This window comes from Neophocaena asiaeorientalis, unplaced genomic scaffold (assembly GCF_003031525.2).
Source record: "Neophocaena asiaeorientalis asiaeorientalis breed wild unplaced genomic scaffold, Neophocaena_asiaeorientalis_V1.1 scaffold51, whole genome shotgun sequence".
NCBI classification, from domain to species: domain Eukaryota; kingdom Metazoa; phylum Chordata; class Mammalia; order Artiodactyla; family Phocoenidae; genus Neophocaena; species Neophocaena asiaeorientalis.
Genome location: NW_020173335.1, coordinates 71,374 through 93,418, shown reverse-complemented (window position 1 = coordinate 93,418; position 22,045 = coordinate 71,374). Strand labels below are relative to the sequence as shown.

Here is a 22,045-nt window from a genome sequence, read left to right as displayed (position 1 = left end):
GTTCATCAGCCGCCCCGCCCCCCTCAGTTGTGATTAACCCAGGCTAGAGGCTCCAACCCTCTGACTCTCATGCTGTTTATTAAAGGTTTAGGCCTGTTACAGATTAATGACCCGGTTGAACACGTTCATTCATTCATTCCGTAAATATTTACTGAGAAATTACCATATGTCAGGAGCAGTTCTACCGCTGAGGATTGAGCAATAAACAAGATAACCACTATCCCTGCCTTCCTGCATAGGGTTGCCCAATTTAACAAATAAAAATACAGGACACTCAGTAACGTTTGAATTTCAGGTAAACAACGAATATTTTTTTTGGTATAAGTATATCCCAAGCAACGTCTGGGACATCTTCATACTTTTAAAAGTTAATTCTATTTTACCTGAAATTACTTTTAACTGGGTGTCCTGTGTTTTATCTGCCAATTGTTTTCCTGCAGCTTATACTCGAGTGGGAAGACAGCAATAACATATAAAATGTCAGGAGATGATAAATATTATGAGGAAAACTGAAATATGATAAGGGGACAGGGAGTGCCTCTGTGATAGGGGGACCTTTGGTTAGAGATTGGGAGGCAGTGAGGGAGTGAGCTGTGCAAGTGGCCAAGCGGAAGGAGTGACCTGGAAGACCTGCTGTGGCTGGACCTGAAGAGCAAGAGGAGAGTGGTAGAAAATGAGGTCAGACAAGCATCAGGGGCAGATCTTTTTTTTTTTTTTTTTAATTTTATTTATTTATGGTTGTGTTGGGTCTTCGTTTCTGTGCGAGGGCTTTCTCTAGTTGTGGCAAGTGGGGGCCACTCTTCATCGCTGTGGGCAGGCCTCTCACTATTGCGGCCTCTCGTTGCGGAGCACAGGCTCTAGATGCGCAGGCTCAGTAATTGTGGCTCACGGGCCCAGTTGCTCCACGGCATGTGGGATTTTCCCAGACCAGGGCTCGAACCCGTGTCCCCTGCATTGGTAGGCAGATTCTCAACCAATACGCCACCAGGGAAGCCCCAGGGGCAGATCTTGTAGGGCCTTATGGACCACTGTGAGGACTTTGGAAAACCCTTGGTGCTTTAAGCTCTGGCTTAGATTTTTAAAAGATCTAAGCCACTGTGTGGAAAAGAGAATCAGGGACCAGTGAGGGACAAATAAAGATGATGGCAGTTGTGGAGATGGTGAGCATTCTAGATGCTTCTTGACCACAGAGCTAACAATATTTGCTGATGGTTTACAGAGAAGGTGAGCAAAAAAAGAGGAGTAATAGATGACTCCAGGGTCTTAGGGTGGAACAGCTGGAAGAAAGGAATTGCTGTTTACTGAGATGGGAAAGAACAGATTTGGGGCAAACTTGAGAAGTCAATTCAGTATTCAGATGGACTGTTTGGTATATCTATTTGGAGTTCTGGGTAGAGGTTGGGGCCTGAAATGTAAATCTGAAAGTCATCAAATGTAGATGGTATTTAAAGCAAAGTGCTTTGAACTACTTGGAAAAAAGTCACTTAAAGTAATTTTTATACCCACACTCTTATTGTGGCAATCACGCTGTCTTTGTCTAGGGATACCCACCCAAAGTCTGGGTCTGTCTCTTATTTATTTTTATGCATCTAGACCAGAGGTAGATGATCCAATATATATGTGATGCCTACATGAGTGGGCAGCGTTATACAGAGGTATGAACGGAGTTTTGGAATCAAGAGATCTGCAGTGAAATCATGCTTTGAATATTTGCTAACTCTGTCAGCATGGAAGCCATATAAATTCTGAGCTTCAGTTTTCCTCTCTGCAAAGTGAGGATTAATATCTATTTCACAGGACAGACAAATGAGAAGATGCTTCTGAAAGTGCTTTTGAAGCCCCCAAACATGGGCAGTTACTTTGGGGTTTTTTTTGGTCTCCTTTTGTTTCTAGAGCTGCACTGCCCAATACAGTAAGTAGTCATTAGCCACATATGGTAATTTAAATTTACATTTAGCTTAATTAAAATTAAATTAAAAGTTTAAATTAGTTCCCCAGTCTCACTGGCCACTGTGCTCCACAACCATATGTGGCTAGTGGCTATTGGGCAGCACAGAACAGTACATTTCCATCATTATAGAAAGTTTTATTGGACAACTCTGCAGTAGCACTTCCCTGAAGGTCTGGGGATGGACAAGAAAAGGTCTTGACTTCAAGAACCATTTCACAAACAAACCCTATGTTCATAAGAAGACACAGGCAAAAGGGGTGACTGGCCCAGGATGGCCCTTCCCATGGCCTTCCTGTGCTGTAGATCTTGCATGTTCACCAAGGGAACCAGGGGCTGAGGAACCCAAGGGAGTAAGGCCCAAGGATGTATCGCCTAGTTACAGTGACATCTGGTCAGCCAGGCCCTGCCGTTTCACGCAATGGACTGGTCATGGGTGGGGAGGCTGGAGGAGGGTAGTTGAGAGCTAATGGGATGCTTCTGCTGGATCTACCATTCAGTCCCTCTGTCTGACTGTTTGTCTATTGGTCTATAGATAACACACCCTTCTGTGTTTGGTAAACATCCCATGAGATACTGAGTTATCCTTTGAAAACTGACGGCCAGATGTTTTTTTTATCTCAGGAGCTCCTGGTGCCTCCCTAGCCTCCTCCCTCATACCTGGGACCTTCAAGGCCAACGATTAGATTAATCCAACCGTCTTAGAGCGAGGGCTCCAGCACTGCCCTCCTACACCAGGACTCCTCAAGCTTGTAACCCATCTTTTCATTTGGGGAGGTTCATATTATGATCTTGTGTCTAGGGAGGCTTGTTACCCATTCAAAACTTGCCTGAAACACTATGTGATCTTGGGTAAGTCACTTTGCAGCTCTGGTACTCCAATTTTCCTGTCTGTAAAATGAGAATAAGAATATTCCCTGCCCAGCCTTCTGCTCTGTGCTTTTTGGGGGAGGGAGCAGCATGAAAGTGTTTATATGCTGTGAAGTGTCATGTAGGGTGGGTGATGCCTGCTGAATCCTCCTAACGGCTCTGTGGGGAGAGTGAGCAAGGATGACTTCCCTGTGCTCAAAATTCCATCCTATGTGAGTGGCAAAGCCTCTTGAGATGCTGTGCTATCTTAGAAGACTCCACAGAGCACTTTCACTTGGGAAAACTGAGGCAGAGAGTGGGGGCAAACTTGCCTAGGGCCATGATCAGAAATGGGATCCAGGACTTCTGATTCCTGGGCTGAAGCTCTTTAAGATCTCAGAATCCTCTCTTCTCTGGGGTTGAAGTCCACATCTGAACTCTGCCACTTGGCAGCCGTGTGACCTTGGGCAAATGGCTGAGCCTCTCTGAGCCTCCACTTTTGAGAAATGGTGGTAACAAGAGTAGCCAGGACCAGCCATATAATTTGTGGGGCCCAGTGCAAAGGAAAATGCAAGGCCCCTTGTTCAAAAATCAGGAAAAAAGCTTTTTTCCGTTCTCTCATGATTTCTTGCTCAGCACATCATGCTGTTTATTGCTCACTAGTTAACGTCATGTTCCCTTGGGTATGGGGACCCGCACGGGGCGCGGTGGGGGCCCTTCCTTATGACTTGGCATGCACCGCCAACCCAGCCCTCTTTGTGCCTGCACCCAGGCCCCTGTCTAGGATGAGGCGGGGCAGGGGGACAGGCAGCTTAGAACCCATCCTGGGGAGGGGGAGAGGGAGGTTAGGAGAGGCAGGACTATGTATGAGTGAAGCTTCCAAGTCCCCAGTGTATGCTCCATGTTCCATCAGACTTCACTTTCAAAACAAATTAAAAAATAAAATGATTAAGAATTTCAAGGTGGCGACCACAGAGCATTAAACCCCAATTGTGGGGCAAACTTCTGAGTTATGGGTTCTGTGCAATGCACTGGTCACATACCCGTGAAGCTGGCCCTGACAATACCTAACTCACAGAATAGCTGTGCAGAAGTAACGTGCCTGACTCATAGTAAATGCTCAATAAATGTACCTCTTCCATTAAAGTGATTATTAATTATTAAATGTGATTTACTACAGATTTATTAAGTGTGATTTTGATGATGACCCAGCTGTGGTAATACATCTTCATTTACCTAATAGGAAACGCTGCTTCCATCTGCTACAAGAACCCTCTTTGCCATCATCTTTCTTGGTGTTTTTCTATGGTTAAAGTGGGGGGAAGGAACAGAAATGAACATTTAAAAATACTCAGGTATTAGGCATTTTCGTGTTAATTGTGACTGCAATAAGCTAATCCTCACTAGACAAGCATCTTATCCTTGCTCTAACTGAGAAGAAAATAGATGCTCAGAGATTGAAAGAGGCTTGCCCAGGGACACACAGCACATCAGTGGCAGATACTGGGGCTTGAATCTGGATCTGAGCCTCTGAAGCCTGAGTCCTGCACCTGGTGCCCAGCTCCATACTGGCGGAGTCCGCTGCCTGGGCCTTTGTCTGCAGCTCATCTAGGAAGGGACAACCAGCTGAAGCGTCCTACCTCTCCTGGGATGGCCTCATCTGCTCCCCCCAGCCCCTTCCCCATTCTTTTTGCTGCTGTGTCGGCAGCTGCTTCCTGTACCCTGATGAGAGGGCTAAAGACAATGGGAAGGGGAAGGATTGGGTGGTAGGAAAGGGGCCAAGCTCCAAGCTAAACAATGGTTTTTCTCCCGGTGGGTCCCAGGCAGCAGGAAGTAGCACTGGTTCCCAGTATTATTGTGGGCAGGGGTGAGGGCTGCCCCCGCCGGGTTTCTTCTTCTATTCCAGGCACAGTCTCCTTCGAGTTGCTGCAAGCTTTTGTTTTGCTGCAAGCCTCAGTTTCCCCATATACTGACTGTGTCTTAGCACCCAGAACAGGGTCCAGTGTTGGAGGGACCTCAGGGACTGTTTGCTGAATTAAATTATTGGAAGAGCAGAGGAGACTCTAAAGAGTTTCCAGGCATTGTCCTTCATCTTGGTGACTCCATCCATCCATCCAACCGACAATCCTGCCTTAAGGAAGCCCCTACCATGTGCGAAGCCCTGTGTGTGGCCCTGGAATACACCAGTAATATCCAGGCTCTGTTCTGTAAGAGTTCCCAGGAAGCAGGCAGTGGTCCCCAGGGTTTATATTGGGAGGAAAAAAAATAAAGTCTGGAGTGACTGGGTTTATTTTAGGATGAGAACAATAATCCTGGGAGGAAAGTACATACACTATGGCCTCCAGACCACCTGCTCCTGCCCTCTTCCCTGGGGGCTTGGGCTGGAGAGGGGGTTGCCTCTGGACCAGAAGGAGCCCTGGACCAGTACAGTCTGGTGTTGAGTCTCAGCCTCTTCACCCACTAAACTGTGTGATCTTAGGTGAGTTCCTTTTCCTCTCTGAGTCTGTTTTCTCATCTGTAAATTGGAACTAACAATGTGCACCTCCTGGCAGTGCCTGTGGTAGGATTAGATTTAAATGGGGGCATTAAAGGACTTCAAGGGAATTGCTAAGTGCATTGAGTGGACAGGGAGGCCAGGAAACAGAGCTCTGAGAAATCCTATTCGGAGCAGGGAACTTAAACAGCACAGGCTGGGAGAGAAGGTGGTGGGATTGTGAAGGGAAGGCTCTTCTAATTGAGGAAGGGCTGTGTGTGTGTGTGTGTGTGTGTGTGTGTGTGTGTGTGTGTGCGCGCTCCCGCCATCAATGCTGGGTGTGGATGAAGGAGTAAATGGCAGGAGATGCTGAATCAGCCAAGGGGTGGGGGTAACCAGGAGAGGCTACCTGGGCCCTCCTGAGTCCTTTACTGAGGGAATAGCACTGGCTGTGTGTGTCTAAGTCAGCCTGAGACTACAGTCCAGCTCCATCTGAGACCAGTCCCTACTTACCTGAGATGACTGGCACTAGAAGACAATAGACATGCATGACCTCGTGCTGCCCTCTGCTGGTTTCCTGCACAACTGCACCTCTTGGATGGGGACAATTTCCATTTAACACAAATAACTCTCCTGTGTCCAGCCCTGTGAAGGGAGATGGGGACACACAGATAGACATGATCACACTCCTGTTGTGTAATAACTTCTGGGGTGTGTGTGTGCGTGTGTGTGTGTGTGAGAGAGAGAGACAGAGACAGAGACAGAAACAGAGAAACAGACACATGAACAATAAAGATGTGATCAGCACCATGATACAAGATGCAGAATGGGTAGAGATGGCATTAGGGAAAGATTTTGAAGGGAGGTTAGCTTTCATCCATCCATCCATCTATCCATCATATATTTATTGAGCACTTAATGTATTCTAAGCCCTAATCTTTGTGCTAGAGCTATAACAGAGAACAAAATATACAGATATCCTTGCCTGCATGGAACCTACATTCTAATGAAGGGAAAGAATTCATAAATAAGATGGTAAATATATACAGTGTTGTATGATGTGTACTAAGGAGAAAAATGAAGCAAGAAAGGAGGACAGAGAGTATTGTTGAAGTGATTACAACTTTTGAAGTGAAATTTGAATAAAAAGACCCAAGGGAGAGGGATTTTACCTTCTGAACATGATTAAGTTGTACTGGACTTTCCGTCCTGCGTAAATAACCAGAAAACTGGACAAATATTTGAAACAACTTTTCAGTCACTGGACACCTGTTAGCACAGAACTATGATCCTTGAGAGAAGGAAAACAAGTAAGATGATTCTGATGATCACCCTAGCTTTATGCCTGAGGCACTTTCTGGCAGAGCAAGGAGAGAAAACCCAAGTAGACCACAGGGGTATTTTTGTGTTGATGAGAGGGATATTGGAGTTTGGAAAGGCTGACACATTAGAATTTGCAGGGTAAGAGTACCAGAGAGGAAGCAGCTACTCAGAAATGAGCTCAAGAAATATATAGAGGGGGTCTCACTTGAGTTTTTGTCTAAATGCTAAGTTACGCATGCACAGGATGAGACTCCATGAGTGTGGGTAAAAAACTACTGGGGAGTTATACTTTCCAGAATTGAGACTGGGCACACTTTCCAGAATCCAGACTGGGCTGGGAGACATTCACGTTCCATCTGTATAGAGTGGAGAGAACTTGTTGAACCAGGGACATTCAGTAGAGACCTCAAAAGAATCATAACAGTAGGGCTAAAGTAGCCTTAAAGACTACTCTAGAGATACCTTAATAAAGCTTGAAAAAGGATGGAACTGATCCACAAGTAACTTAATTGCCTGTCCAAACAAAACACACTTCAACATTCTTTAAAGAAAGGAAACAAAATTCAGACTCTCAACAATGAAACATTTACAATGTCCAACATCCAATAAAATGATTAGACATGAACAGAAGCAGGAAAATATGATCCATAACCAGAAGAAATCTTAATTCATAGAAATAGATCCAGAAATGACAGATGATGGAATTAGCAGACATAGACTTTGAAGCAACAATTCTAAATGTACATTAAGAGATTTGAATGGAAACATGAACATAATGAGGAAAGAAGTTGAAGCTACCAAATGGAACCTCAAGAGTTTAAAAGTATGATATCTGAACTAAAGAATACATTGTATGTCTTTATAGCAGATTAGATACTAAAGAAGAAAATATCAGTGAATTTGAAAACACAGCAATAGAAAATATCCAAACTGTAGCACAGAAAGAAAAAAGACTTTAAAAAATGAAGAGAGCCTCAGTACCTATGAGCACTACAAGTAATCTAACATATTTGTAACTGGGGTCCCAGGAAGGGTAGGGGTGAAAAACATTTGAAGAAATAATAGCCCCATTTTCCCAAACTTGAAGACTATAAACAACAGACCCAAGAAACTCAACAAACCCTAAAAGGATAAACACATAAAAAAAAACATACCGGGCTTCCGTGGTGGCGCAGTAGTTGAGAGCCCTCCTGCCGATGCAGGGGACACGGGTTCATGCCCTGGTCTGGGAAGATCCCACATGCCGTGGAGCGGCTAGGCCCGTGAGCCATGGCTGCTGAGCCTGCGCATCTGGAGCCTGTGCTCCACAACGGGAGAGGCCACAACAGTGAGAGGCCTGCATACTGCGAAAAAAAAAACCAAAAAAAAACAAAGCACATCATAACCAATTTACTAAAAAACTAGTGATAAATAGGAAATATTAGAGGCAGACTGAAAAGAAGATATGTATTATATACAGGGAAATAAAAAAAGAAGCATCACTGATTTCTCACTAGGAACAATGCAAGGCAAAACACAATGGAATAACCTCTTTAAAGAGATGAGAGAGAGAGAGGGAGAGAGAAGAGAGAGACATCAAACTAGAATTATACACCAGTTAAAATGCTCTTCAAAATCAAATGAAAATAAAGACATTTTTAGACAAACAAAAGCTGAGAGAATTTACAGAAACAACTTTGCGCTAAAAGAAATGCTAAAGGAAATTCTACAAGCTGAAGTAAGGTGATACCAGATGAAAATTTGGATCTTTACAAAGAAATGACAAGCACAGGGAATGTTAAATACAGAGTCCTTTCATCTCAGTTTAAAAAAATTTTAATTAACTATTTAATGCAAAATAATAACAAGGTACTGTGGTGTTTATCACATGTGTAGAAGTAAAATGTATGACAAAAAAGGATAGGAAGGAGAAATGGAAGCATATTATGCTTTCCTTCAATATGTGTGAAGTGGTATAATATTGTTTGAAGGTAGAGTGTGATAAGTTAAGGGTGCATATTTGAGACCTTAGAGAAAATAAAAGATGCATGACTGATAAGCCAACGGTGTAAACAAAATAGTAAAACAAACAAATAAACAAACAAAAACCCCTCTAAAAGAAGGCAGGAAAATAAAAAAGGACATCAAAATTTGAGGGTAGTGACTAAAATTACTTAAAATGAAATCTGTAATTTTAAATTCTTGCATTAGAAAGAAACAAAGGTTGAAAAGTAATTATATAAAAGTTTACCTTAACATAGTAAGAGGGACTTCCCTGATGGCGCAGTGGCTAAGAATCTGCCTGCCAATGCAGGGGACATGGGCTCGAGCCCTGGTCCAGGAAGATCTCACATACTGTGGAGCAACTAAGCCCCTGCACCACAACTACTGAGCCCGCATGCCACAACTACTGAAGTCCCTGTGCCTAGAGCCTGTGCTCCGCAACAAGAGAAGCCACCACAATGAGAAGCCCGCGCACCACAACAAAGAGCAGTCCCCACTCTCTGCAACTAGAGAAAGCTTGAGCATATCAATGAAGACCGAACACAGCCAAAAATAAATAAATAAATAAAGGTTTTCCTTAAAAAAAAAAAAAGCATAAGAAATAATTTTTAAAAACGTTAATAGGGAAAAAAATGAGCAAATTTAGTTAAAAACAAATATGGTTGACCCTTGAACAATGTGAGGGTTAATCTGTGTATAACTTAGAGTGGCCCTCTGGACCCATGGTTTCTCTGCATCCACAGATTCAACCAACCACGTAGATCTGTGATATTTACTATTAAAAAATATCCGCTTGTAAGTGGGTCCATGCATTTCAAACTAACGTTGTTCAAGGGCCAACTGCAGAAGGAAGGAAATAGTGAAGATATGAGTAGAAATCAATTAAGTAGAAAACAAACAATAGAAAAAAATTAAACCAAAGCTGGGTTCTTTGAAAATATCGATAAAACTGGTATATCTCTAGTCAGACTGATTAAGAGAAAAGAGAGAAGCTGTGAATTATCAATAACAGAAATAGAAGAGAGAACATAACTACATATCCTTTAGATGTGAAAAGGATGACAAGGTAATATTTTGAAAAACTTTATGCCAATAAATCTGACAACTTAGATGAAATGGACAAATCCCTTGAAAAGTACAAACTGCCAAAACTTACTAGAGAAAAAAAAATTCTGTATTGAATAGCCCTATATCTCTTAAAGAAATTAAATTTGTAATTAAAATCTCTCCCCACTTCCCCCCAAAAATAATAAAGGAGAAGAAAATCCAGGACTAAATAGCTTCTCTGGTAAGTTTTATTAAACAGTTGAGGAAGAAATAATACTAATTCAACACAAACTCATTAAAAAACATGGGAAGAGGGAAATTTCTCCAATTTATTTTTTGAGATGAATATTATCCTGATATTAAAACCAAACAAAGATATTACAAAGAAAATTACTAATTTTCTTTTATGAAAATAGGTACAAAAACATTTAACAATTGTTACCAAACTGTAACCAACTACAAATAAAAAGCATATATCATGACTAAGTTGGGTTCATCGTAGAAATGCAGGATTAGTTTAACATTTGAAAATCACCATGTTATAAAATAAAGGAGAAAAACAAAATTTATCACAATACATGCAAAAAAAGAGCATTGATAACATTAACCAACTATTTATAAGAAAAGCTCTAAGAAAATTAAGAGTAGAATGTGATAAAAAGCATCTATGAAAATCCTACAGCTAATATCATATGTAATGCTGAAAGAGAATACTTTTACTCTTAGATTAGGAACAAAACAAGGATGTCTGCTCTCACTATTTCTGTTCAACATTGTACTGAGGTCCTATTCATTGCCATAGCCAAAAAAACCCCCCAAAATCAAAAAACAACTAGTTAGATATGAAGAAGTAAACTGTCTTTATTTACAGAACAGATGATATGATCATATACTGTAAATAAAAAATCCTAAGGAATCTACAAAAGAGCTATTAGAACTAATATATTAGTTTAGCAAAGTCACAAGATAAAAGGTCAATGTACAAAAGTTAATTGTGTTTTTATATACTAGAAATGAACAACTGGAAAATAAAAATTTTAAAGTACCATTTACAATGACTTAAAAACATGAAATGTTTATGGATACGTTTAGCAAATTATGTGTAAAATCAGTACACTAAAACTACAAAATATTGCTGAGAGACTAAAGTAAGACCTAAATAAATGAAGACATGTACAATGTTCATGGATTGGAAGACAATATTGTTATGATGTCAGTTATTCCTAAATTGATCTATAGATTCAATGCAGCCTTAAGGAAAAACCAGCAGGCTTTTTTTTTGGATAAAAATTGACACGCTGATACTAAAATATCTATAAAAATGCCCAAAACCTATAATAGTAAAAAAAATTTGAGAAAGAAGAACGAAGTTGGAAGATTTACAATATTTGATTCTAAGACTAGCCCCAAGGTGGGAGCACGTTTGCATGTTTGAGGAACAGTGAGGATACCGGTATGGCTGTAGCAGAATGGTTGATGCAAAGAGATAATGGATTTCATTCTAAGTGAGTTAGGGAGCTATTAGAGGATTTTGATAAGAGGGATTATATGATCCCACTTAAAGTTTTCATAGGATCACTTTGGCTGCCATGTTCAGAACAGAATGAAAGGCAAAAGAGCAGAAGCAGAAAATCAGTTTAGAGGCTACGGCAATAATACAGAGGTGATGGTGATTTAGACCAAGTGGTAAGAAGTGGTTGGTTTATGGACACATTTTTGAAGGCAGAGCTGACTGAATTTCCTGATGAAATGGATATAGGATATGAAAGAAAGAAAAAGAGAAGTTAAGGCCTGGGCAACTGGACAACAGAACTGCTGATTACTGAGATGGGGAAGCTGGTAGGAGGATGAGACCAAGGGTTTTGTGTGGTTGAACCACACTGACTCCATCTTGTCAGCTTCATCTTACACCTGGAGTCCTACCCCCTCCCCTTTCTGCATGACTGAGCTTTAATCTACTCACAAGGAATGCGCCCAAGCCAGATAAGTTCTCTATCAACTTTTAACCTTGCCTCACTTCATATGAAAACGGGAAGAATGCTTTTTGCTGATGCAGATGGTTAATGGTCATGAGACCCCTGGGGGAGAGGAAAAACGCCCAGTTCCATATGGTGCTGATGTGCTTCTCACTTGGTAGTCGGGTTCTACATTTAGCTTTGGCCCCTTTAAATCCTCCTGTACCCCTTCCACAGTCCAGTGTGCAGCACTGCTACAAATGCCTCTGGATCATAGTCTGCCCAGTCCTGCCTGTATGTAAGTTACCCACAGTAAACTTCATTATTGCACTTTATGGAGTTGCCTGCTGTGTTTTTCAATCTTAAAGTTCCTTCTCAATTCAGAGGATATTATTCCATATCCCTCCTCCCAACAATTTTGTTAGAGACGTAAATCTGAGATATTTATTGGTTACCCAAGTGAGGCTATCAAGTAGATAGATATATGAATCTGAAGTCTAGGGTAGAAGTCTAGGTTAGAGATGTATTTAAAGCCATGGGATTGGATAAGATGACAAATGGGATGAGTGGAAATAGAAGAAAAGTTCCAAAGACTAAGCCTTGTGGATCCTCCAATATTTAGCACTTGGGGGGTTAGAGGAGTTCATCAGAGAAGTAGGAGGGAAAGCTTTGCTAGGAGCAAAGGTGTTAGGAAGAGAAGAGACTGATAATAGACATATGGGCTGTGGAAGTCATGAAGGGCCTTGAATGCCAGGATAGGGATATCATTGAAGGGTTTCTAAAAAGACAGAGTCATGATCAGATTCAAGACATAGAAAGATTGTTCTGGTAGCACTGTGGGGCTGGAATGGAGGTTAGGAAGGTGTGAGGCTGTAGGCAGGAAGACCAGGGAAGAGGCAAATGCAATCATGAGGTCATCCAATCAGGCCAAATCAGGACTGATGATCTCCTGATCTGGGATTTCCCTGTCCTTGAGCTCCTGGAGCCCAGGGATTTGTCTGCCAAAGATTCCAGCTGGGTGTTCCTGGCTTGACCTGAACCCTGAGAAGAAATGAATAATCGAGGCCTCTGTCCGTGGTGCTGATTTGAAAGGTCCTCTCACCACCTCTTGAAGGCACTTCTGTGTTCCTACCTCAGCTTTCAGGACTGGCACAGAATCAACCAGTCCAGCATCACTCTGCATATAGCCAGAGGCTCAGAGTCTTGGGATGTTATAAAAGATGTTTCTGCGTTGTGTGCCTGGCTCCACCTCTTTTCAGATCTCCCAGGGCATTGTTGCTTTGATAGAGTCTTGCTGGACAGACAGATTGAGAAAGGCCTCATACCTAGGGAATGGAGGGCACTGACCCAGTCACTTTTCTAGATCCCACCCCACTCTTGTGTTTGAGGTTGTTGGACCTGCATAGTTCCTTAGACTTTTTTCTTATAGGGACAGTTCCTTAGCCTATTTCCCATTCTGCTCAGCAATTATCCTTAACAATCCAAGCCCAAATTTTCTGGCCTTTTATATTTGCATGTTGATTTTTCCTGAAAAGCCTTTTTATGCCTTCTTCATCGGAATCAATCCTAGGTGCTCTTCAATGCTCAGATTAGGGGTACCTTATTCCAGAAAGCCTTCTCTGATATCCAGGTTGCTTAGGTGTCTTTTACTTCTCCTGCTCCTCCTCTTCTTCTTAAGTGACACCAGTTGCACAAAATTGGCTTATCTTTAATCTTGGCTCATGACACTGCCATTATTAGTCTTTGCATAGACCTATTTTCCTCCCTCCTTCCCTCCTCTTCCCTCCTTCCTTCCTTTCTCCCTTTCTCCCTCTTTCCTTTCTTTCTCCATCTCCCTCCTCCCTCCATTCCTCCCTCTCTCTCTCTCTCTCTCTCTCTCTCTCTCTCACACACACACACACACACACACACACACAGATACAGAAGCTTACAACCCAACACAGCAAGTAAGATCAGCAATAATTACAGAGATTGGTTCAAGATGGCAGAGCAGAAGGGTGGGTGACACAAACTGGAGAACAATTATACCACAGAAGTCCACCCATTGGAGTGAAGGTTCTGATCCCCTCTCTCTCTCTCTCTCTCTCTCTCTCACACACACACACACACACACACACACACACACACAGAGATACAGAAGCTTACAACCCAACACAGCAAGTAACATCAGCAATAATTACAGAGATTGGTTCAAGATGGCAGAGCAGAAGGGTGGGTGACACAAACTGGAGAACAATTATACCACAGAAGTCCACCCATTGGAGTGAAGGTTCTGAGCCCAACGTGAGGCTTCCCAACCTGGGGGTCTGGCAATGGGAGGAGGAATTCCCAGAGAATCAGACTTTTAAGGCTAGCAGGATTTGATTGCAGGACTTTGACAGGACTGGGGGAAACAGAGACTCCACACTTGGAGGGCACATACAAAGTAGTGTGTGCATTAGGACACAGGGGGAAGGAGCAGTGACCCCACAGGAGACTGAACCAGACCTAACTGCTAGTGTTGGAAGGTCTCCTGCAGAAGCGGAAGAGTGGCTATGGCTCACCAAGGGGACAAAGACACTGGCAGCAGGAGTTCTGGGAAGTACTCCTTGGTCAGAGCCCTCCTGGAGTCCATCACTAGCTCCACCAAAGAGCCTCTAGGCTCCAGTGTTGGGTCATCTCAAGCCAAACAACCAACAGGGAGGGAATTCAGCCCCACCCATCAGCAGACAAGCGGATTAAAGTTTTACTGAGCCCTGCCCACCAGAGTGACATCCAGCTCTATCTACCACCAGTCCCTCCCAACAGGAAGCTTGCACAAGTCTCTTAGATAGCCTCATCCACCAGAGGGCAGACAGCAGAAGTGAGAAGAACTACAGTCTTGCAGCTTGTGGAACGAAAAATACACTCACAGAAAAACAGGCAAAATGAAAAGGCAGAGGACTATGTACCAGATGAAGGAACAAGATAAAACCCCAGAGAAACAACTAAATGAAGTGGAGATGGGCAACTTTCCAGAAAAGGAATTCAGAATGATGATAGTGAAGATGTTTCAGGACCTCAGAAAAAGAATGGAGGCAAAGATCAAGAAGATGCAAGACATGTTTAAAAAAGACCTAGAAGAATTAAAGAACAAACACCTAGAAGAATTAAAGAGCAAACAAACAGAGATGAACAATACAATAACTGAAATGAAAAATACACTAGAAGGAATCAATAGCAGAATAACTGAGGCAGAAGAACGGATAAGTGACCTGGAAGACAGAATGGTGGAATTCATGGCTGTGGAACAGAAAAAAGAAAAAAGAATGAAAAGAAATGAAGACAGCCTAAGAGACCTCTGGGGCAACATTAAACACACCAACATTCACATTATAGGGGTCCCAGAAGGAGTAGAGAGAGACAAAGGACCTGAGAAAATATTTGAAGAGATAATAGTCGAAAACTTCCCTAACATGGGAAAGGAAATAGCCACCCAAGTCAAGGAAGTGCAGTGAGTCCCAGGCAAGATAAACCCAAGAAGAAACACACCGAGACACAGAGTAATCAAACTGACAAAAATTTAAGACAAAGAAAAATTATTAAAAGCAACGAGGGAAAAACGACCAATAACATACAAGTGAACGTCCATAAGGTTAACAGGCGATTTATCAGCAGAAACTCTACAAGCCAGAAGGGAGTGGCACGATATATTTAAAGTGATGAAAGGGAAGAACCTAGAACCAAAATTACCCTAGCCGGCAAGGATCTCATTTAGATTCAGCAGAGAAATCAAAAGTGTTACAATCAAAAGCTAAGAGAATTCAGCACCACCAAACCAGCTCTACAACAAATGTTAAAGGAACTTCTCTAAGTGGGAAACACAAGAGAAAAGGACCTACAAAAACAAACCCAAAACAATTATGAAAATGGTAATAGGAACATACATATCAATAATTACCTTAAATGTGAATGGATTAAATGCTCCAACCAAAAGACACAGGCTCGCTGAATGGAAAAACAAGACCCACATATATGTTGTCTACAAGAGACTCACTTCAGACCTAGGGACACATACAGACTGAAACTGCAGGTATGGAAAAAGATATTCCATGCAAATGGAAATCAAAAGAAAGCTAGATAGCCATACTCATATCAGATAAAATAGACTTGAAAATAAGGAAATAAGGGATGTTACAAGAAACAAGGAAGGACACTACATAATGATCAAGGGATCAATCCAAGAAGAAGATATAACAATTATAAATGTATATACACCCAACATAGGAGCACCTCAATAAGTAAGGCAAATGTCCACAGCTCTAAAAGAGGAAATCGACAGTAACACAATAATAATGGGGGACTTTAACACCTCACTTACACCAATGGACAGATCATCCAGACAGAAAATTAATAAGGAAACACAAGCTTTAAATGACACAATAGACCAGACAGACTTAATTGATATTTATAGGACATTCCATCTGTAAACAGCAGATTACACTTTCTTGCAAGTGCACATGGAACATTCTCCAGGATAGATCACATCTTGGATCACAAATCGAGCCTCGGTAAATTTCTCCTGATACCAAAACCAGATAAAGATACTCCAAAAAAAGAAAATTACAGACCAATATCACTGATGAATATAGATGCACTCAACAAAATACTAGCAAACAGAAGCCAACAACACATTAAAAGGATCATACACCATGATCAAGTGGGATTTATCAGGGATGCAAGGATTCTTCAGTATACACAAATCAATCAATGTGATACACCATATTAACAAATTGAAGAGTAAAAACCATATGAGCCTCTTAATAGATGCAGAAAAAGCTTTGACAAAATGCAACACCCATTTATGATAAAAATTCTCCAGAAAGTGGGCATAGAGGAAGCCTACCTCAACATAATAATGGTCATATATGACAAACCCACAGCAAACATCATTCTCAGTGGTGAAAAACTGAAAGCATTTCCTCTAAGATCAGAAACAAGACAAGGATGTCCACTCTTGTCACTATTTTTCAACATAATTCTGGAAGTCTCAACCACAGCAATCAGAGAAGAAAAAGAAATAAAATGAATACAAATTGGAAAAGAAGAAGTAAAATTGTCAAACAACCCAATCCAAAAATGGGCAGAAGACCTAAATAGACATTTCTCCAAAGAAGATATACAGATGTACAAGAAGCACATGAAAAGCTGCTCAACATCACTAATTATTAGAGAAATGCAAATCAAAACTACAACTCACACTGGTTAGAATGGGCATCATCAGAAAATCGATAAACAACAAATGCTGGAGAGGGTGTGGAGAAAAGGGAACCCTCTTGCACTGTTGGTGGGAATGTAAATTGATACAGCCACTATGGAGAACAGTATGGGGATTCCTTAAAAAACTAAGAATGGAATTACCATATGACCCAGCAATCCCACCACTGGGTGTATACTCAGAGAAAAACACAATTCAAAAAGACACATGCACCCCAGTGTTCATTGCATCAGCTCATGTAGCTCAATATTAAAAAAACAAACAACCCAATCCAAAAATGGGCAGAAGACCTAAATAGACATTTCTCCAAAGAAGATATACAGATGTACAAGAAGCACATGAAAAGCTGCTCAACATCACTAATTATTAGAGAAATGCAAATCAAAACTACAACTCACACTGGTTAGAATGGGCATCATCAGAAAATCGATAAACAACAAATGCTGGAGAGGGTGTGGAGAAAAGGGAACCCTCTTGCACTGTTGGTGGGAATGTAAATTGATACAGCCACTATGGAGAACAGTATGGGGATTCCTTAAAGAACTAAGAATGGAATTACCATATGACCCAGCAATCCCACTACTGGGTGTATACTCAGAGAAAAACACAATTCAAAAAGACACATGCACCCCAGTGTTCATTGCAGCACTGTTTACAATACCCAGGTCATGGAATCAACCTAAATGCGCACTGATAGACCAATGGATAAAGAAGATGTGGTACATATATAAAATGGAATATTACTCAGCCATAAAAAAGAATGAAATTGGGTCATTTGTAGAGATGTGGATGGACCTAGAGACTGTCATACAGAATGAAGTAAGTCAGAAAGAGAAAAATAAATATCATATTTTAACACATATATGTGGAATCTAGAAAATGGTACAGATGAACTGGTTTGCAAGGCAGAAATAGAGACACAGACGTAGATAACAAACGTATGGACACCAAGTGGGGAAAGCGGGGGTGGCGGTGGTGGTGGTGGGATGAATTGGGTGATTGGGATTGACATGTATACACTAATATGTATAAAATGGATAACTGATAAGAACATGCTGTATAAAAAATAATAAAATAAAATTCACAAAAGAATAGCAAAAAACAAAAACAAAAACAATAATTACACTTAAGTGTCCATCCCCTTTCCCCGTCCCATGTAAACACCATCCTGAAATTTCTACTTGTCATTTCTTTGATTTTCAAAACAGACACACACATACACACTTTTTGTAGTTCTAGCTTTTTTTGAAATTTACAAAAGAATATCATGCTGTATACAATCTTCTGAGACTTGCTTTTTTCTTTTAATATAAATATTACCAATATCCAACCAAATTGTAATATGGGCTATAGTTCATTCAATTTTGCTGCTGCATATAAAATATCCTTTTCTGAAAATATATCACAATTTACCGATTTCCTGTCAATGGATAGTAATGGAGTTGTCTCTATTATTTTGCTATTACAAACAGTACTGCTAAAAATATTATTGTACATGTATCCTGGTGCATCTCTCCTCATACACCCACACTTACATACACACACATACATATCTTGAAGTGGAATTTCTGGGTTGTAGAGTATCTGAAAATTTAAGCTTATAAGATAATACTAAATTTTTAATCAAAATGGTTGTGTAAATTTACACTCCCATGCACAGTGTATAGTAGAATATTTGACCAACATTCTTTCTAACATTTGCTATTGTCAGACTTCTTTATTTATTTTTTATTTTTAACCATTTTAATTGAAGTATAGTTAATTTACAATGTTGTGTTAGTTTCAGGTGTACAGCAAAGTGATTCAGTTATATCTATATATATCTATATTTCCCTCCATATATACATAAATATATTCTTTTTCAGATTCTTTTCCATTATAGGTTATTACAAGATATTGAATATAGTTCCCTGTGCTATGCTCTCAGACTTCTTAATCTTTGTAAATTGAATGGGGTCATTGGGATTTCATTGTAGCCTTTGTTTTCCTTTACCTGATTACTAACGAGGTTCAGCAAATGTTTATTAAAGATTTGGTTTCCTTTTCTGTGAAATGCCTAATTGTGACTTTAGTTCATTTTTCTATTGTTTTTCCTTCTATGAATGACTTGAGGCATTTTATACATTCTTTATATGTCCTTTGTTGGTTTTCTGTTACAATTGTATTTTTTCCAGTTTGTACATTATTGCTTACCTTTCTTTAAAATGTCTTTTAATGGACAGAAGTAATTATTTTAATATAGCTCATTATTCTTTTTGTTTTATGATTAGCTCTTTTATTGTAAATTGTTTAAGAAATTACTTCCCACGTCAAAGTTATAAAGATATTAACCTGTATTTTGTACTAAATGCTTCAAAGTCTTATATTTTCCATTTTGGTCCTTAGTTCATCTTGAACGGATTTTTTGTGTATAGGGCAAAATATGGATCCAGTTTCACATTTTTCATTTCTGTCATATTACATGATAGGTCTGCTTGGGGATTGTCTATTCTAGTTCATATTGGCCAGTTTCTATCATCATACTGTCTTAATTACCGTGATTTCATAATATATTCTGATAACTGGTAGGGCAAGTCTTTCCTCCCTTTTCTTCTTCAGAAATATCTAGGATATTCTTGGCCCTTTCCTCTTCCATATTAGTTTACAATCAGTTTGTTAGGTTGAATTTTTAAAAAGCTCTATGGAGATTTTTATTGAGGTTGAATTGAATCTAAAATTAACTGTATTAAATATTTCTATTTGGAGACATGGGATAGATATGTCTCTATTTATTTAAATCTTTCATATCTTTCAGTAAGGTTTTCCCCCCAGCTTTTAATTTGGGAACAATAATCAGGACTCTATATATCCACAAGAGTAGTAAATCAATACCTGCACACCCTTGAAATGTTTGCTTTAGCTCTCTATATTTATATAAGTATTAATGTATTCTTTTGTTCTGAACAATTTGAGGGTAACTTACTCTCAAGTTATGAAATTATACTCCCAAATATTTCTGCATATAACTCCCAAGTACATAGATGTCCTTCTGCATGAGCACAGTGTAATGACCATATTCAGGAAATTTGACACTGATGCATTATTATTTTCTAATATAAAGTTCTTAATAAAAAGTCTTCAATTGCTCCTTTAATGTCCTTCATAGCTGATTTAAAAAGCATCAGGATCAAATCAAAGATCTCACACCATATTTAATTGCTTTGTCTCTTTTCTCCTTTAATCGAGAGCAGTTCCCCACCTGTCATTAACCTGTGTGAATTTTTGTCTTTTGTGATATTTTTGAAAGTACAGGCCAGTTGTTTTGCAAAAATGTCCTTCAATTTAGATTCCAAATGGTTGTCAAATATACACTCCCACCAGGAAGTGTTGTATGATTGTTTCCTCAAGGTTAGATTCAGGTAAAACATTTTTGGCAGGAATTCCTCAAGGTTAGATTCAGGTTAAACATTTGTGGCAGGAATACTATAACACTGAGATGTCCATCTCAGTGTATCACATTTGAGGGTACAGGGTCATCTGTGTAATTATTGGTGAAGTTAGATTTGATCATTTGGCTGAGGAAGTATCTCTCAGTAATTTATTATAATTATTTACATGTAGATCTTACACAACTTTTAGTTACTATTATGCCTAAGTACTTTATAATTTTGTTGCTATTATAGTTAGAATCATTTAAATATTGTTTTCTATGGCAGTTGTTGGTTGCTGGTGTATAGAAATGCAATGACCTTTGTATATTGCCTTTATGTCCAATTGCCTTGCTCTCCTAATAATTTGTGGATTTTTTTGTTTTGTTTCATTTTATGTGGACAATCATATTATCTGTGTTTAATGACAGCTTTATCTCTCCCTTTCCAGTCATTTATGCCTGAATGTCTTTTTCATTTATTAGGGTTGAAGTTTCTCCTTTGTGCTCTCTCAGCCCCAGTGCTTCCCTGTCATGCAAAAAATTTTCTCTTCTGAACCTAAATTCTAAGGACCAAATATGTGTGTTTCCCTGCCAGTTGGTCCCTGTCTGTTGTCTTAACTTCTTTCTGTCCCTGTGAGTCTTTGTCAATATCCATGTCCTAAGAAATTTCTATAGCTGTGGAAACCAGGATAAATTTCTCTGGTGGAAACCTACCTGTGGAGTCTAACAAGATTAGTGGGGTGAAGTTAAAACAAAGCTTTGAAGGTGAGGGCAACTCCTTCAGGAGTTGGTCCAGGAATTCCAGTGAGAAGGTATTACGATGTGTGGCAAGGTCTTGAGAGTCTTACCTGAATACAGGGTGGGCTTATGCTCAGAGACAGCTGTGGCTTTGGCTGGTTGACTCTGTTGACCTCCTACCACTTTTCCCTGTTCACTGCTTTGGGGCAGAGGGGATTGAGGAGCAGAAAGGATTATGCCAAGAGATGCTGTGATTGGAGACCTGTAGGTCATCCTGGGCTTGGCTCTATCCTCTGTTGTTTTAGGGCTGAACAACTGGGTCCTTGGGACAGGCTGGCACAACAGCAGGTCTTTCCTTGACTCCTCCAGTCATGCACAGTCCTCATCCCACCCCATCAATACCTGCCTGAAGCATGGCTGCCTCTCCCACCAGAGTGGCGCTCCTCAAGGGCAGGGCCAACTTCTTATATCTTCCTGTGGTCCCTAGCACCCAGCACATTGGGGAAGGGACATCAGAAAATGCTTGATCATTAACATTTGTGGGGTAGCTCAGATCATGTCTGTCCACAGACATTATCCAGGCATAATCTCTTTTTCCAAAAGTCACTACAATTCTTTGAAACATGGTAGGGATCATCACCCATTTTATAGCCAACGCAACAGAGGTGCAGAGAGGTAGGTGAGCGATACATCCAGTTTCACACTGCTGGTAAGTGGCTGGCAGTCTATATGCTGCTTCACATCTGCTGCCTCTGGAGGGATCCACATCTGGAGGGAGGCTCAGTCCTCCCACTGGGGAATGCTCAATGTAGGGAGACTCCTACTGTGGTTGGGGAGATAGGGAGCTCTGTCTGGTTTCAGCCTCCTGTGATTCTTTCCCCGGTGGTGTCTGTTCCTTTTGGCCAGCAGAGGGAAGCACTGAAACACAGAACTTTCTGAAGTCCAGGACTGCTTTGGGTTCACCCTCCCTTTCCTCCCTTTCCACAGTCAGAGCCTCGGCAGAGTTCTAGGCAAGTAATAATGACTGCCGTTTACTGAACGCCTACTACGTGCCACAATTATTATCATATATATTATTTTTAAT

General features: G+C 40.5%; 1 pseudogene; it reads left to right on the top strand.

Annotated features, from left to right (window-relative positions):
* Positions 1-22,045, top strand: part of LOC112400410 (cytochrome P450 4B1-like) — a 37,306-nt pseudogene that overhangs the window by 913 nt on the left and 14,348 nt on the right.